General features: G+C 36.8%; 1 long non-coding RNA gene across 1 annotated transcript in view; it reads left to right on the top strand.

Annotated features, from left to right (window-relative positions):
* Positions 1-4,918: 4,918 nt before the first annotated feature.
* LOC100894006 overlaps positions 4,919-24,162 on the top strand; it is a 35,952-nt gene continuing 16,708 nt past the window's right edge. Inside the window, exons 1-3 of the long non-coding RNA XR_973423.2 lie at positions 4,919-5,374; positions 8,203-8,351; positions 11,533-11,585. This is a non-coding gene — a long non-coding RNA (putative protein TPRXL). The remainder of the gene's footprint in view (positions 5,375-8,202; positions 8,352-11,532; positions 11,586-24,162) is intronic.

Genomic DNA, 24,162 nt, shown 5'->3' with positions numbered 1-24,162 from the left:
GTATAGCTATCCCGAAAAGGTATAGCTGTAGGCCTACCGTTTCGGGAAGGTGAAATTATATGTGTGTACGCTTAAACGATACGTCGTATAAAGAAACGTGGGTCTGGGCGTCGATTCGAACTCGATAAAGAATCATGGAATGTTTTGTGTGTGAACGTATGGTCGAACTAGAACGGTATAACTGGACGCGGCTGAACGTGACCGAGCGCGAAAGGAGACCTGACCTCTCAGTTCCACTTCCGTTTCATGACCGCGGCGCGGCGCGATAGCAAACTGCGCACCTATACGACGTTTCGCTGTAGAGTTTCGGGATAACTTGCAGCGTGTCCACACACAATCAATTTTGTATCCCGAAACCCTATAAAGAAACGTTGTATAAATAATTATCGTATAGCGAACAGGGCGTCCACACACAATCTTGTGCTTCTTCTTCATCTTATCTCATTGCGGAAATAACAATTTTTAGTTAAATTGCGTGGAGCATCAGCAGTGGAAACCGGTGGTTTACATAGTGTTTGCATCAGTTACAAACACGAAATCTTGATAAACCGTTGGGCTATCTACCGCTTGCCACCTACTACGTTTTTAACAGGTATTTCTTTATTATTATAATCATCATCATCATCATAGACGCCGGAAGTGGGGGGGGGGGGGCAGGGTGGGAACCCCCCCCCCCCACCAAAAAAGTGGAGGGGGGGGGGGGGCCAAACGCATTTTTGCCCCCCAAAACGCCCCCCTCCAAAAAAGGAGAAAGCAGTAAAGGAGTAAAGATGGTTTGTAATTTTAACCCAAAAGAACATAACAATAATAAAAACCTGAATTAAATCTTATATAAAATTAAATTAACAGGAATTAAATTTCCTAAACATTCCGCATGCCACCTATATTTATCAATGGAGAATTTTATAATAGCGATACGCGCATTTCGTAGAACTATTGTGAGAGGATAGGAAAGCGTGTTTTTTTATTAGAGCATTTGTATGATGTTCTGGAAGTTTTGACTAATCTGGGCTTGAAGAAATTGAAGAATTACCGATTTTGTTTTTATTGATTATTTATTTATTCGTAAAGATCAATTCCACCTCGATTCAGACTTTTTTCAGCAGTTTTACAATAAATCAAAGGGTAAAATAAAACACAAAATCGCGCCGTAACGTTCAACGGTTGCTTCGAAAGAGATTTGTTTGTGTCGAATATTTCGAATTGAAATTATTAAATTTGCAGCACGAAATCCAGCTATAGAAAAAGCCTATATCAGCTACCCTGGAATATGGGTGAGCTGTACTGAGCATGTGCAGTAGAAGCAGACTACATCTCCTGGAACTGAAATGATACTTACACTGTTAAAACAAGTATTAAAAAACTGCGGGTTAAAAAAATGTAGATTAAAAAACGCTCCACCATGGTTAAAAATGTAGTGTTGATTAAAATTTACTTTTAATCTTGCGTTGGTTAAAAACAGTGTTGATCAAAACAATTCCTTTTAACCTATTTTGGTTAAGTCCAAGTCGTTGGCAAACATTGTAACCCAGCATGGATTAAAAACAAAATTCCGACAGTAATGATAGCCCCCTTCCGGTTAAGTTTAATCAATGTTGATTAAAGTACTGGTCACGTGACCCAACGGAACGATATCGAAGCGCGTAGCTAGCGATTGCTCGACAGTCGACATAGCTACAAGTACACAAAGTACATGCTACGCGTGCGACAAATTAACAATGGAGGTTGTCGCGAGGACGCTAAGGAAGAGGGGGTTTGGACGGTCTTATCTCCGTGTTTTCAGGTAAGAAATTATTTTGATATTATCATCATCAATTCTAAGATTGTAAGGAAGAGGTGAAATAAGGTTCTTGCTCAAATCAAAAACGATTTGTGTCCCGTTAGGCTGTACGTAGCTCAACCAGTATAGTAACTTTTTATTTGCACATTGCACAATGCACCTGGCTCTCGTAAGCACACACACACACACACACACACACACTCGTCAGTCTGCAGGAATCTTCAACTGTGAAGGAGGCACGGACCCAAAGAAAGAGGAGTGTATTAAGCGTTGGTCACATCCCACCGTGCGTGTTTTACGTCCGTACGGTTTTTGGGGAGGCCACGGCCGCCACGTTTTTCTTAAAACGTAGGGAGGGAGTGGCAAAGGCAGGGAGGGAGTACCGGCAACGCGCGTCACACGCACTGTGTAAGTACGTGGCCCGCACGCCACGCCTGGCCGTAAACGGTTGCGTGCATCGTACGTTGCGCACGTGGTAAGTGCGTTGTACGTGCTTACAACGTGCTTACAACGTACGGTCTCTGTGCGGTTGCCACGTTATCGTACGGAGGCCGTACTTACAAGTGCTGCTCACGTACGGTGTCCTTACACACTCGTATGTTGTAAGTCCGTGCACGTGCGATGAACTCGGTGTTTATATAGGACGACATTCCGATTTTCTCCAGAAGTCCCAGCTGTTGCTGCCTCAAGATGCCGCCCATTCCACCGAAGAGACTATATACTGCATAAATCAGTGCGAACAACGTGCGTTGTAAGTGCTTACTCGGTACGGTCCACGTGAGTTCTGCCTGCTCATCGGATAGCTGAACTGGGGAAGTGGCGAGTAAGCACGGACCACGCACTTATCACGTGCGCCTTTAAAAGACGCACGGAGTCAGTGCGTCGTGCGCTCGTTGGCAGTACCGGGCACGCACGTCACACGCACCGGGGTGAATCGGTAGCCCGAACGCAGCCCGAACGCAGCGAAAGTTCCTCGTGCACTAAAAGTGCTACGGTGTGTCTGCGTGCTCCCAAATCCGTACGGAGGCGGTACTCATCACGTACGGATACCTAAATTTTGCCCACGTTTTTGCACGTAGACAGCACGCACTTGCAAGTACGGCGGGATGTGACCACCGCATTACGGATTACCTACCCAAATTACATGCATGAATGATGACTAGACCTATGTTTAAAAAAAATAAATCTAATTATCATCATGAAGTGAAACGTCTTGAATATGCATGCAATTTGGGTAGGTCATCCGTTACACTTACTGAATACTGATTGAGCTACAACCTACGGGCCCGGGACACAAAACCTTTTTAAATTTGAGCAAGAACCTTCTTTCACTTCTTCCTTACGATTTTAGCATTGATGATAATCATATTAAAACAATTTCCTACCTGCAAACACGAGGATAAGACCTCCAAACCACCGTAAGTTTAACCAACAGTGGTTAAAAACTGTAACCAACAACCCACTAAAGTTTAACCAACAACGTGTGAATTAATCAAAGCAGAATTAACCTACAATGGTTACAATTTTAACCAACGACCCATGTAAGTTTAACCAACATGTGAATCAGACCTGAACAAAGCATAAATAACCAACAAAAGGTTACATTTTTAATCAACAAATGGTTAAAGTTTAATCAACACCATTTTAACCAACATTGAGCAAATTTGTTTAACCAATAATTGATTAAAATTTTTAATCAACCACGGATTAAATTTAATCAACAGGCCGTTGATTAAAGTTTAACCAACGATTGTGTGATTCATATGGTAATCCGTGGTTGATTAAAAATTGTAATACTTGTTCTAACAGTGTAGACCTGAAGTCTGGCTTAGTTAAACCCGGGTTTAAAGTAAAACCTGGGCTTAACTAAACCTGACTTCAGAATACGGGCCATTGTCTTTTTTTTCATTGCGATATTATGCTAATAAGTTGAAAAGTCCTCATGAATATTCAAATTAATAAATTACATATTTTACGCGCTGCGTACAGGCCAAAATATCTATTTCGCTGGTGCACTAAAAAGTTGTCGTCTACATAGACTTTTTAGTGCACCAGCGATGTATTAGCCTATTAGGCTAATACATAAAAAGTGGGAGCAGTGTGTCCTTTTGACCATCCGAAGTTTCCCCATGGCTGGCTGGACGCGTCATATTTTTTTTCGAACCACAGTGAGCCCAGATTGATGGATGAACGGATGCAGAAGCGGAGTTGAGCTCCTTAAATATTCAATGTAAATGTCGCCATCTACTGGCAAGAAGAAAAATTCACGCTGTACATGCCATGCATGCACACAGTTTGAACGGGAATGAAAGATGAACATAATTATAAGTCTATTGTCACATTAATTTCATATAGAAATTATGCTTTGAAAACCAGACCGATTGATTATTAAAATGAGAAGAGGGGGGGGGGGGGTGGTACTGCATCCTTGCCTTTGCGTCAGATACGTAAGACAATGCAAATAATGGGTACGCGCATGAAGATATGCGCAGCCTTGTTCACTTTTGTACGCTTTTTACCGTGTAAAGAAATATTAATTATTACCCCGGTCATCAGATTTAGGATGACCTGCACAAAATGTGTGCACATTCTCCCTCTCCGAGGATTATTCAATCCGGGCGTTCAAAATGCAGAATCTTATCAGATACTCATATAACACCTTGGTGTCGAGAGGCAAAGTCGATAAAATGCCATGCATATGGGCATGTATACATGTATTTATGTATTGTTATAATTGACGTTATTTTTATTGTTAATAAATTATTATTATTATTACTATTATTATTTTTGTTATTATTGTTATAAATATCATTATATACCTCATTTAGGAAATCCAGCCATCTGATTGGTCGAAATTGCATTCATAAACTTTAACTATTCCTGTAAAATTCCCGGTAAAATTCCAAACCCATGTAATAGTTAAAAAAATAGTCCTAAAATCCCAGTTACCATGGTTACCGGGAAAATAGTTCTAAAAATAGTTCATCATTATTATAATTGTTATTATCATTATTATTAGTAGTAGTAGTATTGTTATTTTTCATTCTTTATATTATAACCATTATTATTATTATTATTATCATTATTATTATTGTCGTTGTTTTTGTTGTAGTAGTTGTTGTAGTTGTTGTAGTACTGTTGTTGATACTATTAGGCAGACCCGGGAGTTTTTACAACCATTTCCCTTATTAACCCTTTTCTTACGGGAACCTGGTGTTCCCTGTGTTAAGCTTATTGGACCTATACAATTCAGTAGTCAACGGGTTAAACATGAATATCAGCGAGAGATTAATGACCATCTGTAAGGTTTCATAATTAAGTACTTTCCAGTAGCATCGTATCATTTCCGGGCGGAGAGTTCACAGCGGGGGAGAGTTCGAGATAGTATGCAGATACTTTTTTCATTAATACGACCGCCTGATGAGGAGAGTGAAAAAGTAATAAACATCCTCTCCCATCCTCACCATGATCACAATTCTACCACAGGCGTTCTGGCCAATATACTGTTATCGTGTGGTATATATAATCGGTAGTGTATTCAAGTGTTGTTGATCTATACTGAAGAGCCATCGTAAATAACCATCGCATGTATGAGTGAGTATTTCTATAGCCTTTAATGTTTTGTGAAATCTTGACATTGATAGTCAAGTGCAACATAATGATAATTATTATGTTGAGTATCAAGATACGCTGGTATGCATTGCATCACAATTATAAACCACTAAATTAATGATGATGGAGATTCGGAAAGAGGATGGTAGTGGATCGACTATTGAATTCATATATTACCTGTTATTAATGTATTGTACGAGAAAAATATTTATCTGTGCATTATAATTTCTAGAAGCTAAAATTCAGTGACACAGTGTTTTCCGCCTCTAAACGGTGATCATGGATTTTTTGTAAAATAAAAAAGAAGGAAATGAGGCAAAAATAATTATCTCCTACCATGCCTATTCAATGTCCACTACTCTAGTTGGGTGCCTTTCATTTCTGCTACATATCTTTATCCATGATATGCAACTGATAGTTCACTGCATGTGTTACCAGTTTGTTTTTGGTCAGTTACGCATACGTTTAATGACAAATATGGTAAATGGCTTTGTAAGATACAACTGTTGTGAAAAAAAAACTATAATAATATACATCTATTTAGGTCATGTGTTATGAAATGTTTGTGTGTTTGTTTTTATTTGTTGTGGAGGAATCGCAAGAGGAAATCTGTTTATGCTTAAATAAGATCTATCGTTTGATGGAGAAAAGAGAACACTCATGATATCAGGTTATATGTAAGACTATGAACAATTTCTTCTTTCAGGAATCTGCTATCTATGTTTGTTTATGTAATAGTTTTGTCGGCCATATACACGTAAACCATATATCTTCGATTGATACACTTACTTAAATCCCCACTGCACTACGTATAGCTACTTACGCCCTCTATCTAGCAAACAGTGCCTAATCGGTGACCGTTGGTCCCCTTTTCCTTATGTTAATTGAGGGCTGATTTGGTGAGATAACCACCTGACAGTGACCCAGTGCAGGGAGGTCTAATCCCTCCATGGCAAAGTAGTGCAGATAGGCTTTAAGATTTCTCTCTTTCTCTCTATGCAAAAGTGCTATATATTTCTTTACATTATGTTTGTGTTATCCATCCATGGTTATAATATAATCATAAATAATTAAATTTTAGTTATTATGCGCTATTCAAATTTAGGTTATCATTTTCATTATTATGATAACAAGAATGAATATTATTATCATGATTATTACGATTATTATATTATCACTGTGATTATTATTATTATTATAATTTTTAGCATTATTATTATTATCACTATTATTATTCCTTTAAACTACAACGCAATATTTACACTGGAATGTATTTACATTATACTCTTTATTTAGTTTCAACTACTAAAAATCTCATTTATATAAAAGTGTATATTCAAAGATTCAAACATTTGCGTCTTTCAATGAGAAATATCTTATTCTGGGACAACCCCGAAATCTATATCATTCAGTATTTTATTCAATACGCAACCTCGAGTCAGATGTAACATGCCCTGTAGCAGAAAACGGTATTGAGCCATCTCCAAACCGATATTCGTTGCTTACCATGGCCGTTTTTATTCGATTTAATATCCTGAAGGATTGCAATTTAATTTGATCAGATTTTCGGGGCCTTGAAAATATCCCTACTCCTGGTATAGCCTTCTATTAGCAACATCTAATAGTGTTACCACGGCAACGAGATAAATAATTGAATCTGAATCTTCTTCATTGATCTTGGCTTTGTTAAAGTCCCCTGGATTCGAATATACATGCATGAAATGAAAGCAATGATATTGTGATTATTCATGATAATGGTGTTCTATTATATTTAACATAAATCCTGTTATCTTGTTTGTGTTCTTGCTAGTTTGGTATAATTCAAGACTGCTTATTTACGCCAAGATTTGAATGGACAATTGTGTTCTTTTTCGAATGATTTCCCTTTTAAAGAAAGTGGGAGAAATAAGAAGAGGACGAGAGAGGGAGAGGGGAAGACAGAGAGAGAGAGAGAGAGAGAAAGAGTAAAAATAGATAAACTACTCCATGTTACGTGTACCTATTGCATTTATTGCCGTGAACGTACTCGAAAAGACCAAAGTTGTGATAAAGATTTTTAAAAATCATTCGTTCAATTCAACTGAATTCATTTTTAATTCATTTCCAACAGAAAGATAAACAAAGGTATTATATATATTATTACAGAAAGTATGACAAAAATATGCATGTACATATTTCATTTGTCAACGCCGTACGGAATACGGAGTATTCAAGAGATTCATAAAGACACGATAATGTTACAACATGTACGAGGGAATTCGAACAAAAGTATTCATAGGCACGATCACAGGTTTGTGCAAATAATATAATATATATGGTTTAAGGACCGGCCGCATAACGCTGATAACAATAACGTTTTGATACAAATCAATAATTCACCCTACAAGGGAAATAGTAGGCAGTGATTGTTATAGGGTGTTTTATTTTGTATCTATGTCTTTATCAAGTTATTTCTCGAAAAACTGTAAGAAATAGATATGTTTCTATATTTTTCTGTATCGTGTTATTTGTGAAGAAAATGTATTAACAAAAAAGACCATACAAAAAAATAATTAATCATTAAAAATATAAATTGTTTTAAAAAGCCCTTGAATCAATGCATGCATGTTTCATTTTTATTCCTATCAACAGACCTTCATTGTCCTTTCATAATCTCATTTTACGTAGGTTATATCGCTAGATACACACAGCCATCCAGGCTAATTGGTGATAATTATCAAATTTCGATTAATCAAAGCTGGACAGTCGGGCACACTCTTCCTAACCGCCATTATCTTTATTAACCGCCATTATCTTTATTAACCAACCAGACTCTCATCTGTTGTCTGTGTTGTTCGTACACAAATCACCATGGAAACGGCGTTCGGGGTATGCACGTGCTCTGTGTCATCTAATTGGAGAGGATTGCTTAGCAGTAAGGGTGTCATTTTATCATCTCTCATCGTGTTAGCTACCTTAGGTAAGTGGATATTATTATCTACTCCAGTTTCTTCCTCTGTCTGTCTGTCTCTCTCTCTCTTCTCCTTTTTTCGCCTTGTCTCTCCCTCTGTCTCTCTCATTCTGTCTGTCTGTCTCTATATCTCTATCTCACGCTTTCTTTCTCTCCCTCTCTCTCACTCTGTCTCTCCCTCTCTCTCTCTCTCTCTCTTCCTTCTTATGTTCATCAATGTATTTGTCTCTGTCCCCTCCTTTCTACCCTCTCTCTCTACCTCTTCCCCAATATCAGCCTCTACCCCTGTCGCTATCTCTGGCCCTCGCTCTCTCCCTGTCTCTCTCTCTCTCTCTCTCTCTCTCCCCTCTCTCTCTCTTATTTTCTTTCCTGCCTCTGATACTAACCTCAGGAGCAAACATATTCCTATTATTCCGTATGTTTTTTTTTATTACATCATTGTTCATTTAATCTTGTTTTGATCATGTATTTTTTTAAAATCTCTGTTGTTCCCTTCCTGTTTATTTATTTTCATACCACGATGTATTTTTGTATTTCTTTCGTTGCTGTTTATGAAATGCCTTTCTTTATACCTTGTTGGTCTCTTTATATATGCATGGACTTGGTGAAGGGTATCATTTTAATGAGATGCAACTGTTTCCGCGATTGATAAAATATATTAAACAAATAAATCAAACAAATGACAAGTAAATAAAATACTTGGAAAATGAAACACACAATATCATCTCTGAACGATTGGTTCGTCAGTTGGATTATAGAAATCGAACAACCAATACTACCCATTTTCTCTTCTTTGTGAAACATCCACATCGACGTTAATATACAGTACATGCTAGAGTACAAGTACAACTATGATTGGTTCGTATGTGGCGGAATTTCCTGAAAATGTATCGGAGAGAGAGAGAAAGCCTTTGAAGATTGCGATAATGCTCTCTCATTATCCATATTTTAAAGCACCCACCGCAACGAAATTGGACCATGAAAACCTCGATGAAAGTCTATACAAGGTCAAACCATTTGTATGCATGCTCTTTACAGGGGCGTATCCATGCAGGCTGTGGGTATCTGATATGGTGTCGAGTCGGGGTGCGCCCCTCATTTTGAAAGCCCACATATTAGGAAAAAAAGTACATTAAACTTGGATAGGTCTATGAAGCAGTCAAGATTGCACAGACACATTCTACGTTTAGAGAGGACACCCGCCCCCCCCCCCCTCCATATCAATTTCTGGATACACCACTTACCGCCTACCTACCACCAAACACTGAATAGAATTGTGCAGCAACTATAATATTGATAGTCATTTTGATTACAAGAAAACTAATAATATGTATTGGATCGCTTGTTACGGCGTTAGAATTTCAAAAGTAAAACCTATGACCAAATTTTGATCACCGAGTGCCGGCTGTTAGTAACTATCAGGCAGACACAACTTCGCAAAACCGAATGCAGGCAAATACTAAAAAACAGCGAATAACGCACTGTAAATATAATACCCCAGCTCATCGCTCATTACGTGTCAACGTGTACAAAAGGCATTCGTAAAATATCAAAAAGTCAACCTGCATTCGTATTTTTCTTAATTACGTTTTGGATGTATACATTTTTAATGTTAGCCATGTGGTTTAAATCTTTACATGACTAATCGTTTATGGTTTTTGAAGAAAATTCAATCACAGTATAATTACTATTTTACCCCAAAAGATCTATATCGACACTAGGTAACCCTAAAAAGAAGACTCGCATTAGACTTTGAGGGCGCTAAATCCATTGAGCGTTATTCGCTTCTTTCCGAGTACTATGTACTCGGTTTTCCGAAGTTGTGTTTGACTAATCATTAGATTATGACATAGCTACCACGCTACATCCTAATGCATGAACTCGACGTTGAGTAATCCTGTTTACTGTCTAGAACTGTTTCCAATATTCGATTCGAAGATAAAATTGTTTTCTTCCATCTGTTATTTTCAAATAAACTATATTTTAACGATTTTAAACCAAATTTCGAAGAGCGTGTTAACACAAGAAGAAGGCATAAAACCCATTGAGCACAGGCTTGTTTCGGAAACGTCTGTATAAAATACGATATATAAATTCATGAACGAAAGAGAAGAATAAACGAAGTAAAGGGATAGAAAGGGAAAGGAAGAGAAAATTAATTTAGAATAAAGAGGTATACTGAAAATAATGATACAAACATAACGGTTCTGAACTACAACTGAACTTCACGTCATCTTCAACTTAAAATGCAAACGTAAATAATTAATTTTCACCATTTCATCTTTAGCTGCGAATCTCGTTGGATTTGTTTTCCTTTCTTTTTGGCCTCAGAAGAACCAGCGGAGTCAGGGGAGCAAAATTTCTCCCTCCTAAAACCTCAATGAGCCTAAGGGAGCATGCGCGGCTCCAGCAATTGGGTCATTTCGATGGCATAAATCTTTTTTCCCGCGCAAAATAATTTCTCCAACGTCAGCTTCACCTCTCTGCCAATGTCGTCTGCATTTACCCGAGGCCAGAAGACGAACGTAATCTCACACCCAACACAATACTTGGATAACGTGTTGGGAAGTCGGTCGAAGAAATTATCTTCCAAACAGCGTAGTCGGGAGTTTTTGTGCTAACTTCGGACTGGATACATTTTAAGGACGACAATTTTGATAATATGTGATATTCATATTGCTCCGAATATCGTAAGCATTGTACCAATCTGTTTAATGTAAATGGAAGTGTTTGTCGTGGGCTGTGCATATAACACTTCAATCTATTGACAGCAGTGAGTATTTCATATGTGCTGGTATTGATTTCTTGATGTTGTAGTACCAGTATAATTAACGCCATGCTAAACACCGTTCTGATGTTTAGCATCTTGGCGAGGCAAGTCCAGTAATGAGATGTCGATGTTGACATTATTTAATAATGCCGTTGTTATTTTCGTCAAGGTTCGAGATTTTCAGGAGTTCAGGCCGAATATAACCGAAGTCATGTGATTCTTAAAGGTTAGCAGGAACAAGGAGGATTAGAATCTACGTGCGAGTGCTAGGTCTCTCTTTTTCCTTTACTGGAGCTGTAAATGTTTGATGTTGTTTTTGTTCTAGTTGACGTTGCACTGCCAGTTTTTCTTTTCTTTTCTGGCCGTCACAACACGATGTGTAATGCTTACCATAACATAATTTCATTATTTTCCCAATAGGTTACGCATCGGCGGAAACAGAGACATCGTCTCCAACTACTGCTTCGTTACAGGTAAGTCATCATCTTTCATAAAATCAATTTCTTTCACTCTATTGTGAGAGAGAAAAGTGCTATACATAAAGTGTAATTTTAAACATCTCGACCTTTTTCAGTCCGCAATGAATATCTTTGTCATTCACGTGCGATTGATTTTTTACACAGTAATCTATCACCGATATTTAAGGAGCTCAGATTACAAAACTGACTATATCGTGTTTATGCTCTTAATTGTAATTTAATTCAAAGACGTAATGTTCATTAAAGGGATAGTTGAGTTCTGTTTTAAGACCGCGAATGCCCTCAAAGTGCATGGTTATTGCTCTTATTCTTATCTTTGACATTTCTAGTGCCCTTTTAGAACCTAAAATCGCTATAAAGTTAATTCTAGACCCCAAAATGTGTGAAATTTAGCAAACACGAGCATACCAATTCAGCTCCACTTAAGAAAAAAAACGATATTTGTCAACGTTTTTTCAAATTGTTAAAAATATCAAATAAAAATTATTTGTGGTGGTATACAAGTATTAGAAATCGTTATATTTCTGCCGTCTCCTAACCGATTTTGATCAAACAAAGATGATTTTGTCATTTAAATATTACGTTCTTTCAAATTTGACCCTCAGTTTTTCATTATCTCACAACAAAATTATTTTGTGTAGCGCCCCCTGCAACAGAACTCAACTATCCCTTTAAGTCTATACAAAATGATTTAATTTACATCTGTACACATATTAGGGCATGATTAGCTTTTCATTTTGCTTCATTTTACTGGGAGTTAGGGATTAATGTTCAATTATGAAAGTACCGTACCCTGTCCTTGAAACGATATATATTTGTATATACACACTCATATTGTTAAACGAATGCAGACTCCAAATGATAGAGAATGTGGATTTTCTTTTGTACATGTATACGTTTACAGCCAAGAGTCATATACAATAGTAAAGCTCATAAATTATTATGATTTAATTTTTTTTTAAAGGGATTGGATGGGTTAAAGAGAGAGAAAAGGAGAGAAAAGAAGAAGAAGAAGAAGAAGAAGAAGAGGACAGGTAGAAGGACATGAAAGAGGAGAAGTAGGAGGAGAAGTAGGAGGACGAAAACAAGGAAGAGAGAAAGTGTGGATTACCGGGGGAGGTGTGAATACCTACCCTTTGTTGGACATTGTGGGTGCCAATTGAAAGAAATGAGGGACGGTAAGACGTGGGATTAAGAGGGAAGATGGTTAGGTGTTACATCGTCAACGAATGGTTACACTATGAAAACAGCGAAGCAAGTACTAATTCAATATTCAGGCAAATCAACCATATGGCCGAACACAAGGGGCAGGTGTGCGCGTTAAACTTACTTCATTTATTATATTCTCGCCTGGGGGGATAAAGGTGCATCGACATTTTCCACTCTCTGCACCGGCGACACTTGCTTGACACGTGTAATTTTCATGGCTTATGCAAGACGTGCGTGACACACTGACATTTATTAACCAGGCTCCCTCAAAAGGCAATTTGTTCGCAAATGATCGCAGATGCGATCTGCATTATTCATTGCAGTATGAATTGCCCGCCCATACCATCATACCCGCCCTTGCAATAGGCCTAATGCAAGTTTAAATTTTGGTTTTGACGCTGGAAGCTCAGAAATGGATATCTAGATATTGTTTTGAAGGCCAGGATAAAATGTCAACACATGGAATCTGGTTGAGACAGTTCACGGTTTGCGTTGAGATATTTTAAGGCATCATTGACACGGTCAGGCGCGTACGCGGGGGGTGGGGTGTTTAAAAAAAAAAATGTAAACTCCGTAACCCTCCCAGGATTTTTTAAATGTTATTAAGTAACATTTTATACAAAGAGTACGCAGTTTTCTCATTAACTTTCAACAATGTTACCGAGTCACTTTAAAGATTTTCTGATATAATATTGAAACAACCTCGATTACTGCATTGTTGAATTAATTACAAAATGTTGGATATAAACATGAAGGTTTTTGTTCTAAACAGATGCAAAATAAAATGGAAATGTCATAAATTGAATAGAAGACTACTATTTGCTCCATAAAACTAACATATTTTCATCAATGTACAGAAGTTTGACTTTAAATTTGAAAATCAACTCCATAAATTATAAATAGATCTGCTTGTAAAAACACTAGATATTACTGAAATATCACTTTGGTTGATAAACATTCAAGCATTTACTAATCTAGAAGCATTTATTTTATAAGAAAGTAATAACTACTTTTTGGCTCTAAAAAACTGTAATTTTTTGCTTCTTGTTCTCATTTCACTGAAAATCTATCATATTTAACCAGTAATTTTTTTATAATTCAGTCATAATAATAAAGGGGTCGGTAGTGACACCACCAAGGCGTCTCTTTAGATGCACGAATGTGTTGACCGCGCCATACGGGTCACGCGAGGAGATAAATAACGCGGACGCGCATAGACAGACGCCTTTTACGTCACTTCCAATCTCTTGCCAGGAAGCAGGTATATTGCGACTGAATCATAAACATAATAATAATAATAATATTAATGAACGTTATTTGTATAGCGCATATCACTAACACAAAGAAAGTCCCTATGGGCTTAGAAAAGAAGGGAATAGAGATAGGGCGGAATAGAAGTGAACATTTATGCCTGATACATGAAAATAATTAATTACAAACAACAATAATGATACACAATGCCTATATAGCTTACATGTAATAGATAGTACATTCAGGTAATACAAATTTTTAGAAATGAAAATTAAATGAAATTTTCATTAAATATTAAATATGTACATGATACTATAACCAAAGAAGTCACTAAACAGCTGGAACAAAATTAACAATTTACAAGAAGATAATAGTTAAATAAGATGATTGATTTTCAGTAAAATGACAACAAAAAGGAAATACTATCAATTTGCACAAATTGCATTTTTAGCTTCTCAGACCGTTTGGTCCTGCAGGTGAAGTTCAAAATGATTATACCTTTTTTTCAAATCCAAAAAGTAACAAGACTTGCCCTCTCATTATACAAAACATTGTGCCACGGGTCAACGGGACACAAGGTTTGGTCTTACACAGTGCAATACTTGAGCTTCATGATAAGGGAGGTCAAAACATGGGGCGGGAACATTTGACTTTGTGTCCCCCTCCCTTGAAAATGGGAGGGGGACATGTCCCCCTGTCCGCCCATGATCGACATCTATGCCACTTGACATGAGTGGTTGTTAAGCGCTTTCTAAAGTGATAATTACTTCCAGGTTTAGCCGAACCACTCCGAGAATTTGCTCATTCATTTAGGGAATTACTTTCTACCTGATATCATTTCATTTAACTAGGTGGAGAGTGAAAAAAATACATCAGAGCTTCATATTCATCAGCGAATTAAAAATGACTTTGCTGGAAAGTCACGATATGTGGACCGAAAAAACGAATAACACTTTAAATATTTCTCATTACATTGAGTGGATCGCGAGAGAACATGGAACATTATGGGATTAGACCATCAATTTGGACGCTGGCAGATATAGCAATTAGTAAATCTGTTGAAATGATAAGGATTGAATGTATGCAAAGCTAGTCTGCATTTTGAATAGGGTATGCAAGCTTATAGGCCTCACAATGCAAGGCTGACAGGGAGGGAGTGATATTGGTGGAGTAATTATATTAGGCCTTAATGAGGTTGAAAACAAATTACATGTACCATGTCATTAGCAACCAAGTGTATTAAAGCTACGTCTCTCCCAGTCGAGACCACTAATTATAGTTCAGTTTCTATGCTAACTAACCTTTATTGCGAGTAGGTCCGTCGTAACTACAACAATTGCGATAAACAAAACACAGACAATAGCAGTGACTCGTCGGAAGAGGCCCCCCCCCCCCCCCAGATTTCCTAGTGTCCATACACTGGTTTGCAAAATTGTTTAATCGCAGTTGCTGGCGAAAGCAGGGGGTGTCTTAGGGCTCATACCCGCCTTGTCCCATCACATCAGCGAAAGGGGGGGGGGGGAGTGAAAACAGAGAAAGAAAGATCGATAGATCGAGAAAGAAATAACACAAAGAAAGAAAGAAAGAAAAGTGCAACAAAGTGAGGTGAAGGCACTTGAAATAACCTTCCAACCCCCACACACATATCACACACACCAACACACATCTCCCCTTCACTCACCTCCTCTTCACTCACTCGATCGGATTGTTCCCTCGCATTTCAATTCCAGCCCCCCCCCCCCCCTCTCATCTGACTCGAGTACACCGTCAATGGCTGAATTAACCCTATGATTATACGCATGTTATAAAAACACTCACTCTTTCCGACATTCGAATACGTGCGTCTAAAACTAAGAAGGCTTTCATTAAAAAAAATTCTCGAATCCCCAACATTTTTGACCAAATTAATTTGCTTTATAATTTGGGAAGGGGAGGGGTGGCCTTAAAGGGAAAGTCCACCCCCAAAATAAGTTTGTTTCGATAGAGGCAGAATAATAAGAAAATCAGGTGAGTGAAAGTTTGAGCAAATTCTGAATGAAAATAAGAAAGTTATGAATTATTGAAGTTGTGATCAATCAAATACAAATTGGCAACTCTGTGACTTATTATACGAGCTCTCCTTCATTTGCTTTGTGCATAATATTCCATAAAATCATGTTTTCTTCGTTATTGATGACGGAATATATATTTGTTCCTTGCAGGGGGAGTATAGAAACATATTTGCAATTATTATATTTAGGGTGCATGTATGGTTGAAATTTTTCTTGAGGGAAAATGACAATTTTAGATTTTTTTAGTACTGAGCAAATGGAAGTTGAGCTCGCATGATACGTCATAGAGTTGCCAATTTGTGTTTGATTGATCGCAACTTCAAAAATCCTAACTTCCTTATTTTTAATCGGAATTTGCTCAAACTTTCACTTACTTGTTTCTCTCATTTTTCTACTCCTATTAAAACTAACTTAATTTCAGGGTGGACTTTCCCTTTAAAGGTCGAGCAATAAATCAAATAATATCCCCATCGCATACAACAAAATTGAAAACAAACAAATTGAATGCCACTTACTTGTATTAACATTTCCATTGACATTTCAAAATTTCTAAATTACATTTTGCATACTACTTAAGTCATAATCTGTTTTAAAATGGTCATTTCATTAGGCGGTTGACTACCATTTCCGATGACCGAGGAAATTAATATCTGTAAAGAGCTTTAATAGAGGCGATATTTCGTATCAGGCGCTATTAGTCCAGATTTATAGTCATTGTTATTAGTATTATCATGATCATATTCATTACCATTATCGCTATTATTCTTATTATCATTATTCTTATTATCCCTATCAGTATTATTTGGAATGTTTCAAAATCTATGACCAGTACCGTGCTACTAAGTCATAACGGGTATGTGTAACAATTTTAAACAGAAAAAAATATCTTCCCGATTTGTATGTTCGTGTATCATATTGATCATATTGTATTCAGATTTTTTTTTTAAACGGTTATTGCTGTACAAGCGTGCAAAGTCAAGACAATAGGCCCCGTAACACAAAGGTTTGCGATCAGTTGCACATTTTAGAAAACGATTCTGATTGGTTAATAGTTAACCCTGTTAACAAATTTTGCATGCAACGATGATCTTGATTGGCCATTACCATTTTATTGATTGCGAACCTTGGTGTTTAATACGGGTGCCCTCATCACACATACTCAAGAGGATTGATATTGCCATAATGTAATACAGCCATTCTGTTATCAAGGTTATTGTCGTATGCACACAGAAGAACATAAATGGACAGGTTTCACACAGACGTACATTAACAGAATATATACATGTACATCTAATCGTAACGCATTTCATTGTGAGCCTTTTTAATAAATTGATTTCCTTCATTATGTAGCTGAAATAAATGTACATACATGTAATATAGCTTTGATCGCCCATATGGGTTCCTTTTCTGAGGCCATCCCTTGGTGTTGGGAAATCCTCATTAAACAAGGGAAAATATTTAATCTGACATTGATATATCTATGAATATAAAATTTCAATTTAATGAATAGTTAGGTTCGTCTGATATAAAATGCAGTCCAGGTCGCTTACTTTGCCATTTAGCTGATATAGACAGACTGACATTATTATAACAGAGAGGATAAGGAAGTGATCCTGGTATACTGTACAGCCAGAGAAATAGAAGGATAATAAAATAAAGTGATGAAGTGCATTAGGTTAGATAAATAATGATTTAATTTAATTTCTTTCCGCGTTCTATTTAGATACTTTCTGAACAAATCTTTATACGTGACACTCTACTCTCTATTCTCCTACATACTCCTTTAACAGTGCCATGAACCTCCCCCCCCCCCCTTCCCGGCTGCTCTCGACTCAAGCATAATTGCTTATGATAGTTGGCCTCTGCATTTATCTTGATGCGTGACTAATGAAACGGGAAGAGGTCAGGAAGAAGAAGAAGGATAAAAGCAAGGTTAAAAACGATGAAATCATGAAAAACCACGAACAGAATTGGAAAAATACAGAAATCTTTTGAGCCCCAGAATCTTTTCAAAAGCACCGATGAAATATATCGTTGTCATGGCAACCTGTCATTCAAAAATGCTCCAAGGTAATTTTGATGTATACAACGCGATCCATTTGTGATCATGATGATATATATTCCCCAATATAGCATCACTTGAGCACTTATTGTCCTTGCATTCCAGATTTTCTCTCTTTTTTTAGTGACCGATTGTATATAACGTTTAGGGAAAAATATAAAAGCTCGTGTTATTTGCGCTCTAGACCCTCTTTCTATCATATAATTGCGAAAAATTTCGCGAATGTACCGACGACATACCGAAAATAAATGAAAGAAAAATATGTTATTCCTGAGAACCAAAGGGGCATTTTTTTCATTATAAAATTGTATAAATTCAGTTCAATTCAGTGTATTTATTTATCCAATGTACTTTCAACATGTATATTTGTTTTGCTTACATGTAAAATAAAGGCTTAGACATAGTTTTCAAAAACACATAAATATAATACAAAATATGGATACATTTTGGTGATGGCTTAATACTGAATAATCATACATAATATTGATTATCGTTTGGTTATGGCTTGTTTCCTTTCAATTAAATTTCATAATTTAGCTGTATTCGTGCATATTTATAAATGAAAATTATTCACTAGACACATATAAAATTCAACTTTTAAACTGAATTTAAGTATATCGGAATAAATCTGATAAAAAAGATGTTTGAGAAAGTTAAAATACTGAATTATATTGACAAACGATAACCGAGTTAATGATTCTGAATGACGCTCATATCATCTTTTTAAATAACCTTTCAAAATAACCATGTAACTTATTTCTTTTAACATTAGGAATAGATAAATTAGGTAGTTACTGATTTCAATTTAGTACAAATATTGATTTCTAACAGGTCTGTTACCGTGAACAAAAATAAATATCATAATAGGTCGTTACATCATATACATCATTTTAAGTCATGATGTAGGTTACATTTATTTCCACGCCATAATAACTACTTCCACTAAATATTATTTCACTCCGCCATTTGATTGAATCCTATTCATGCTCTCAGTAGACTACAATTATTGTACAGTAATTTCCTTCATTGCAGTTGAATATCCTTGCAACGCCCAAGAGGTTGGTGATTTATGCACGACTTCCCGATCAATAGTCATTATGTTCAGGATATGAAACTAGCTTTCCTTCATGTTTTGATGAACTGATATTGAAAGCAAAGTCCATGCTTTTTAATCAGTCCTCCTACTTGTCATGATCCAGTCTATGCTATAGCCTTGTATAGATGGATTAATTTTGTATGGTTTTAACTAAAAAGTCTACGACAAAAGATGAGGCTGTTTTGGGATATTCTATAAAGCAAATAACAAATCGATGTTCGACGGTTGAGTCATTTGCTTTTTGTTCCCTTCAATTTCAGTCTGCGTATGAGCAGATCAACTGTAACAAATGCCAATACATACTATGACAAAATACGGGATACTTGCTCATGAAACATGCAATCATTCATTATTTAGTCAGGCACCAGCAGTGGATGTCCAGAACATACTGGTGATTTTTTTTCCTTCATTCTTTCCAATTGATTTTTTTTTTAAAGATCAACACCAACACTTCTAGATTGATTATTCTAAATGTATGCAGAATGAAAACTGACCATGGTTAAAACAAGTGTGGATTTTTGGGATCATGAATTTGGTACCAAGTGCTAACTGCCAAGACGTTTTTCCATGGTCATAAACACGCACACCCTCACCCTCCCCCTCTCCCCGCGTAGACACCTCTACAAGTGAATTCAGATTTATAGGCGCTTCTATATCGTTCTATGTCTATGCCGAGACCCTGTGATGAACTTTTTCAATTCGCATAACGAGATAATGTATTGCAGCAGTTAGAAGGCATATGGCACAATTATTTGTAAGCTTTCTCGCACAAGCCTCGGGAATATTTGCAAGGCCGTTATTCGTGACAATAATAGCAGAGGCTCGAGCAAATTAATTTGAAGAGTATCCAGTGATGCTTGCTCCGGTCGACTCATATTTTGTGAAGCGCTTAGAAACATCGTAGATGTAACAAGCGCTACCTGAACATGGAATAATGATATCAATATTATACCTATCCCAGGTGTACTCATTAAAAATGCAATTAATTTGTTAATGGTGATGCTTTGATTTTTAATGGAGCAGGACGGAGAGTATACAAGCGCTTAAATGTAAGAATGTTTTTTCAATCATCGAATTCTCTGTATAATAAATGTGTCCTCAATTTTTTTTCCCTCATGATGTCATTATTCTTATCACCGTAATCAGCTAATTATCACTGTAAAGTTCCAACACATGTGAGAGAAGATTCAAAAGAAACTAATAATAGGTCCATTTTCCAGTTTTGCACGCCGAAGTTAGGGGGGGGGGGGGAGTAGAAGAAGAAACAAATTATGGTGTTTCTTACAACAAGCCACGCACTTCCGCCTTAAACTTGCAATGCTTGGTTTGTAGTGTATACTGATTGGATCGAATTCACAAGGAAGGTTTGTCGACAAACCTAGGTTTATGTGCGTCATTATTATGACGCGTTTTTACAAACTAGGTTTATGTGCGTCAAAACGCGTCATATGACGCACATAAACCTAGGTTTGTCGACAAACCTCCTTTGTGAATTCGGGCCATCGAGTTTGTTATATCAGGACTGTCATTTTGGTCTTAGATTCCTTTGAGTTCGAAGCTGTAATTTACACTGTCGGTATGTTTATTAACTTGTCACACAACTGTCTTTCTTGTTTACTATTCATGGCAGATGGTACCAGGGAGAGAGCGCGCGCGCGCATGTGTGTGTGTTTGTGTGTGGGTGCGTGTGTTTGTGTATGTGCGTGAGAGATAGGGAGAAGGGGAGAGAGAGAGAGAGAGAGAGAGTATTGGCGAGTGACGACAGTCTTTTGTCTAAAATGTGTGTCTGCAAAGAATAATAAGTTCTAGAATTAAGTGCATATTTAAAGATAGGCCAATTCGCAAACCTCACTTACGATTGTAGTTTGGAGAAGAAAGCATACGTGGTGATTGTGTAAGGAAGGGATTCCTGTAATATCAGAAAAGATGAAAAGTTAAATAAAGTCTGAAGTGCAGTTCTTTGTTGCTTTGGGTCTGTTGCACAAGAGGGGATATCTTGCTAACGCAGGACTACGTCAGTGCCTGTTGTGGTCTTTGACGAGCCATGTGAAAGTATAAAGTGGGTACATATTGTTCAAACGTTACAGTGACTAATTAGTGTGGTGTACAAAGAGCTATTCGCTTTCACTAGTCCAATCAGCGTAGGTAATGACGCAATCTAAATGACGCATCGTGTGCAAAGGGTTTCATCCTGTGAAAACGTAAGACATGACAGCATTATTTGTATAGAGTACCGAAGCTGTGGCATCATAGAAATCTATTTTTTGGAATTTCTCACCTTTTTTCTATCCGAGAGAGCATCAAAAATAATATCCAAATGTCGTAAACCAATTGAATATGTTAAGTATTGGCTAAGATATGACCATCTGATTAAATAGATTTCCTATAGGAACTCAGTGTTACATTGCTCTGGCTCGTAATGTTATGAACCAGAGCAATTTAACATTGAGTTCCTATAGGAAATCTTTTGCCACAATTTGATATTAAAATATATGTCTTCCACCGCCACGTTCTAAGCGTAGAGGATTGGGAGTCACCTAGTTAAGGACTCATAATTATTATGTAGAATTTGTAGAATTTTATTGACTCTTTGACCCCCTCTCGGGGTATGAGAGTACAAACAAACATAAAAGTATAAATAACAATGCATGACTTATGAATACAATTCACATACATTATACATAGATAATGACACAAAGATAAAAACGATAATAGGTATATAGTGTATGAAAGTACAAACATGAACAATGAACCAACTAGTAAACACAAATAAACATGTACATGTACATGTACAATGAATGTAGATAGTGACAAACTGACAATAATAAAAGGATAAGTATAATGCAGTCTATTTACAAGCTAAACAGTTAACAAAGTAGGCTGTTTTACTATCCTACCGCTACGAGTACGTGTAGTTTCAGCTCTAATTGTACTTCTTGAAATGCTTGAACTATCTTCTTTCTCTGTTTTTTGATTAAATTTCAACATAATGAGGCGGGTAAATCTCGCTAAATTCTTAAACTGAGAAGTGCTTCTAGTATTAAAAAGTTCTGTCATGTGCATAGCACTTGGGAGCTTAGACTTACAACACTTTTTTGATAAATATAAACATCTCTCTCTTTGAAAAAACGGACAAACAAAAATATAGTGAAATTCATCTCTTATATCAGTGGACAGGCATGCACTGCATATCACAATGTGGTGTGTTCGCATCAAACCGACCTTTGTTTACAGGTAATTTATGTGATCTACACCGAAACGTACAGAGAGTAAAAGCATCAGTTTTATTTAGGGTGAGTAAATAGCTTTCAAATATATGGTTGCCTTTAAATATCCTATAATTTGTTCAAATGCGATTTGACCATACTGCATCTCTCCATTCCTGACCAAAGATATCATTTAGTCTCAGTTTTAGCAAAGAATTAATATTTAAGCCAAATCCACTATTTTGGCCTAGCCAAATATTGGATAGACCAGCTTGATTAAATGTGTCTTCAATAAATTTTAACCATGAGGAAGTAAATTCCAAATGTTCATCTTTATGAATGGCAGAAATGAATTTTAAAAGGACTTATGAATATTTGCTATCTTTACCTCTCAAAATTCTTGACCAAAAATTAACCATTCTACCCTTCACATGATTCAAAATCAAACCTCGTCCAGTTTCTCCATAAACCATACAGTCTGGAGTATATGAACCTACAGATAATAACGTTCTGAGGAATTTCCTATGGAAAACTTCAATCTGCTTTATATCTTCATGTCCCCAGACTTCACTACCATACAATAAGGCAAAATCAAATGGTCAAATAAATGACATTGAATATCAACTGACAACTGCAATTTCTTCGCTTTAGTCAACATACTGTATAACGCTTTTCTAGCCTGCACTATCTGCTTTGCCATTGCCTTTTTGAAAGTACCATTATAATTAAACTGTACTCCGAGATAAGCAAAATCATATACCACATCTATTTTTGCTTGACCATACGTAAAATTTGGTATCTTCCTAACTTTCCCTCTGGAAAAAATCATTATTTTAGTTTTACTCGCATTGACTGTTAGGTGCCATGTATTACAATATCCTTGTACTGCATTCAGCGCTATTTGTAATTCGTCAGGGCTTTCTGCCAAAATGATCGTGTCATCAGCGTACAATAAACAAGACAACTTTGAAAAAGCTCTAATTATGTACCATTTCGTTTTAGAAGTGAAATCTCCTCTCAAAAGAGCAATTCAATTTACTAATTTGGAGTGGATTCCACTATATTTTGAAGTGGAATCAACTCAACGCAAAATGATCTTAAAAAGTAGATTTCTACTCGACTCCATGATTGCCGTGAAGTGCATTTGAGAGTCTGCACTTAAATGCTGTACTCACTATGCATCATTGGCAGTAGCAGTTAAAGACTAATGCATGGTAATGGGCTCTCGTTTTACACACAAATTGGAGGAAACGCAAAACGGCGTAAATAACGGATTTCAAGGCAGAATCCTTAAAGCTTCCTGTGAGTATGGAGGATCAAGAAGTGATTACGTGAGATATAAGGATGGTGGCTTGCTTGTCGCCAAGAGATTTACCAGAGCTTTATGTAAAGCAAAGAGACATAGAAATACTGAGAGAAATAAAGAGAAACGGTGAGAGAGAGAGAGAGAGAGAGAGAGGGAGAGAGAGAGAGATAAAGATAGAAAGAAAGAGTGAAAGGGAAAGGAGAAGCTGTACAAATATATAGAGGGACGTTTCGCAGTGTAACAAACAACGGTCTTCAAAATATGTTATAAACTTATAAGTTAATGTAGTAAGGGGCGAAGTGTAAGAGAAAGTAAAAATAGAGAGAGAGAGAGAGAGAGAGAGAGAGAGAGAAAGAGAGAAAGAAAGAGAAAAGGAGATGGAAGGAAGAG

Source organism: Strongylocentrotus purpuratus, unplaced genomic scaffold, assembly GCF_000002235.5.
Source record: "Strongylocentrotus purpuratus isolate Spur 01 unplaced genomic scaffold, Spur_5.0 spur5_scaffold_15, whole genome shotgun sequence".
NCBI classification, from domain to species: Eukaryota; Metazoa; Echinodermata; class Echinoidea; order Camarodonta; family Strongylocentrotidae; genus Strongylocentrotus; species Strongylocentrotus purpuratus.
This window is presented reverse-complemented; position numbering and strand designations above follow the sequence as displayed.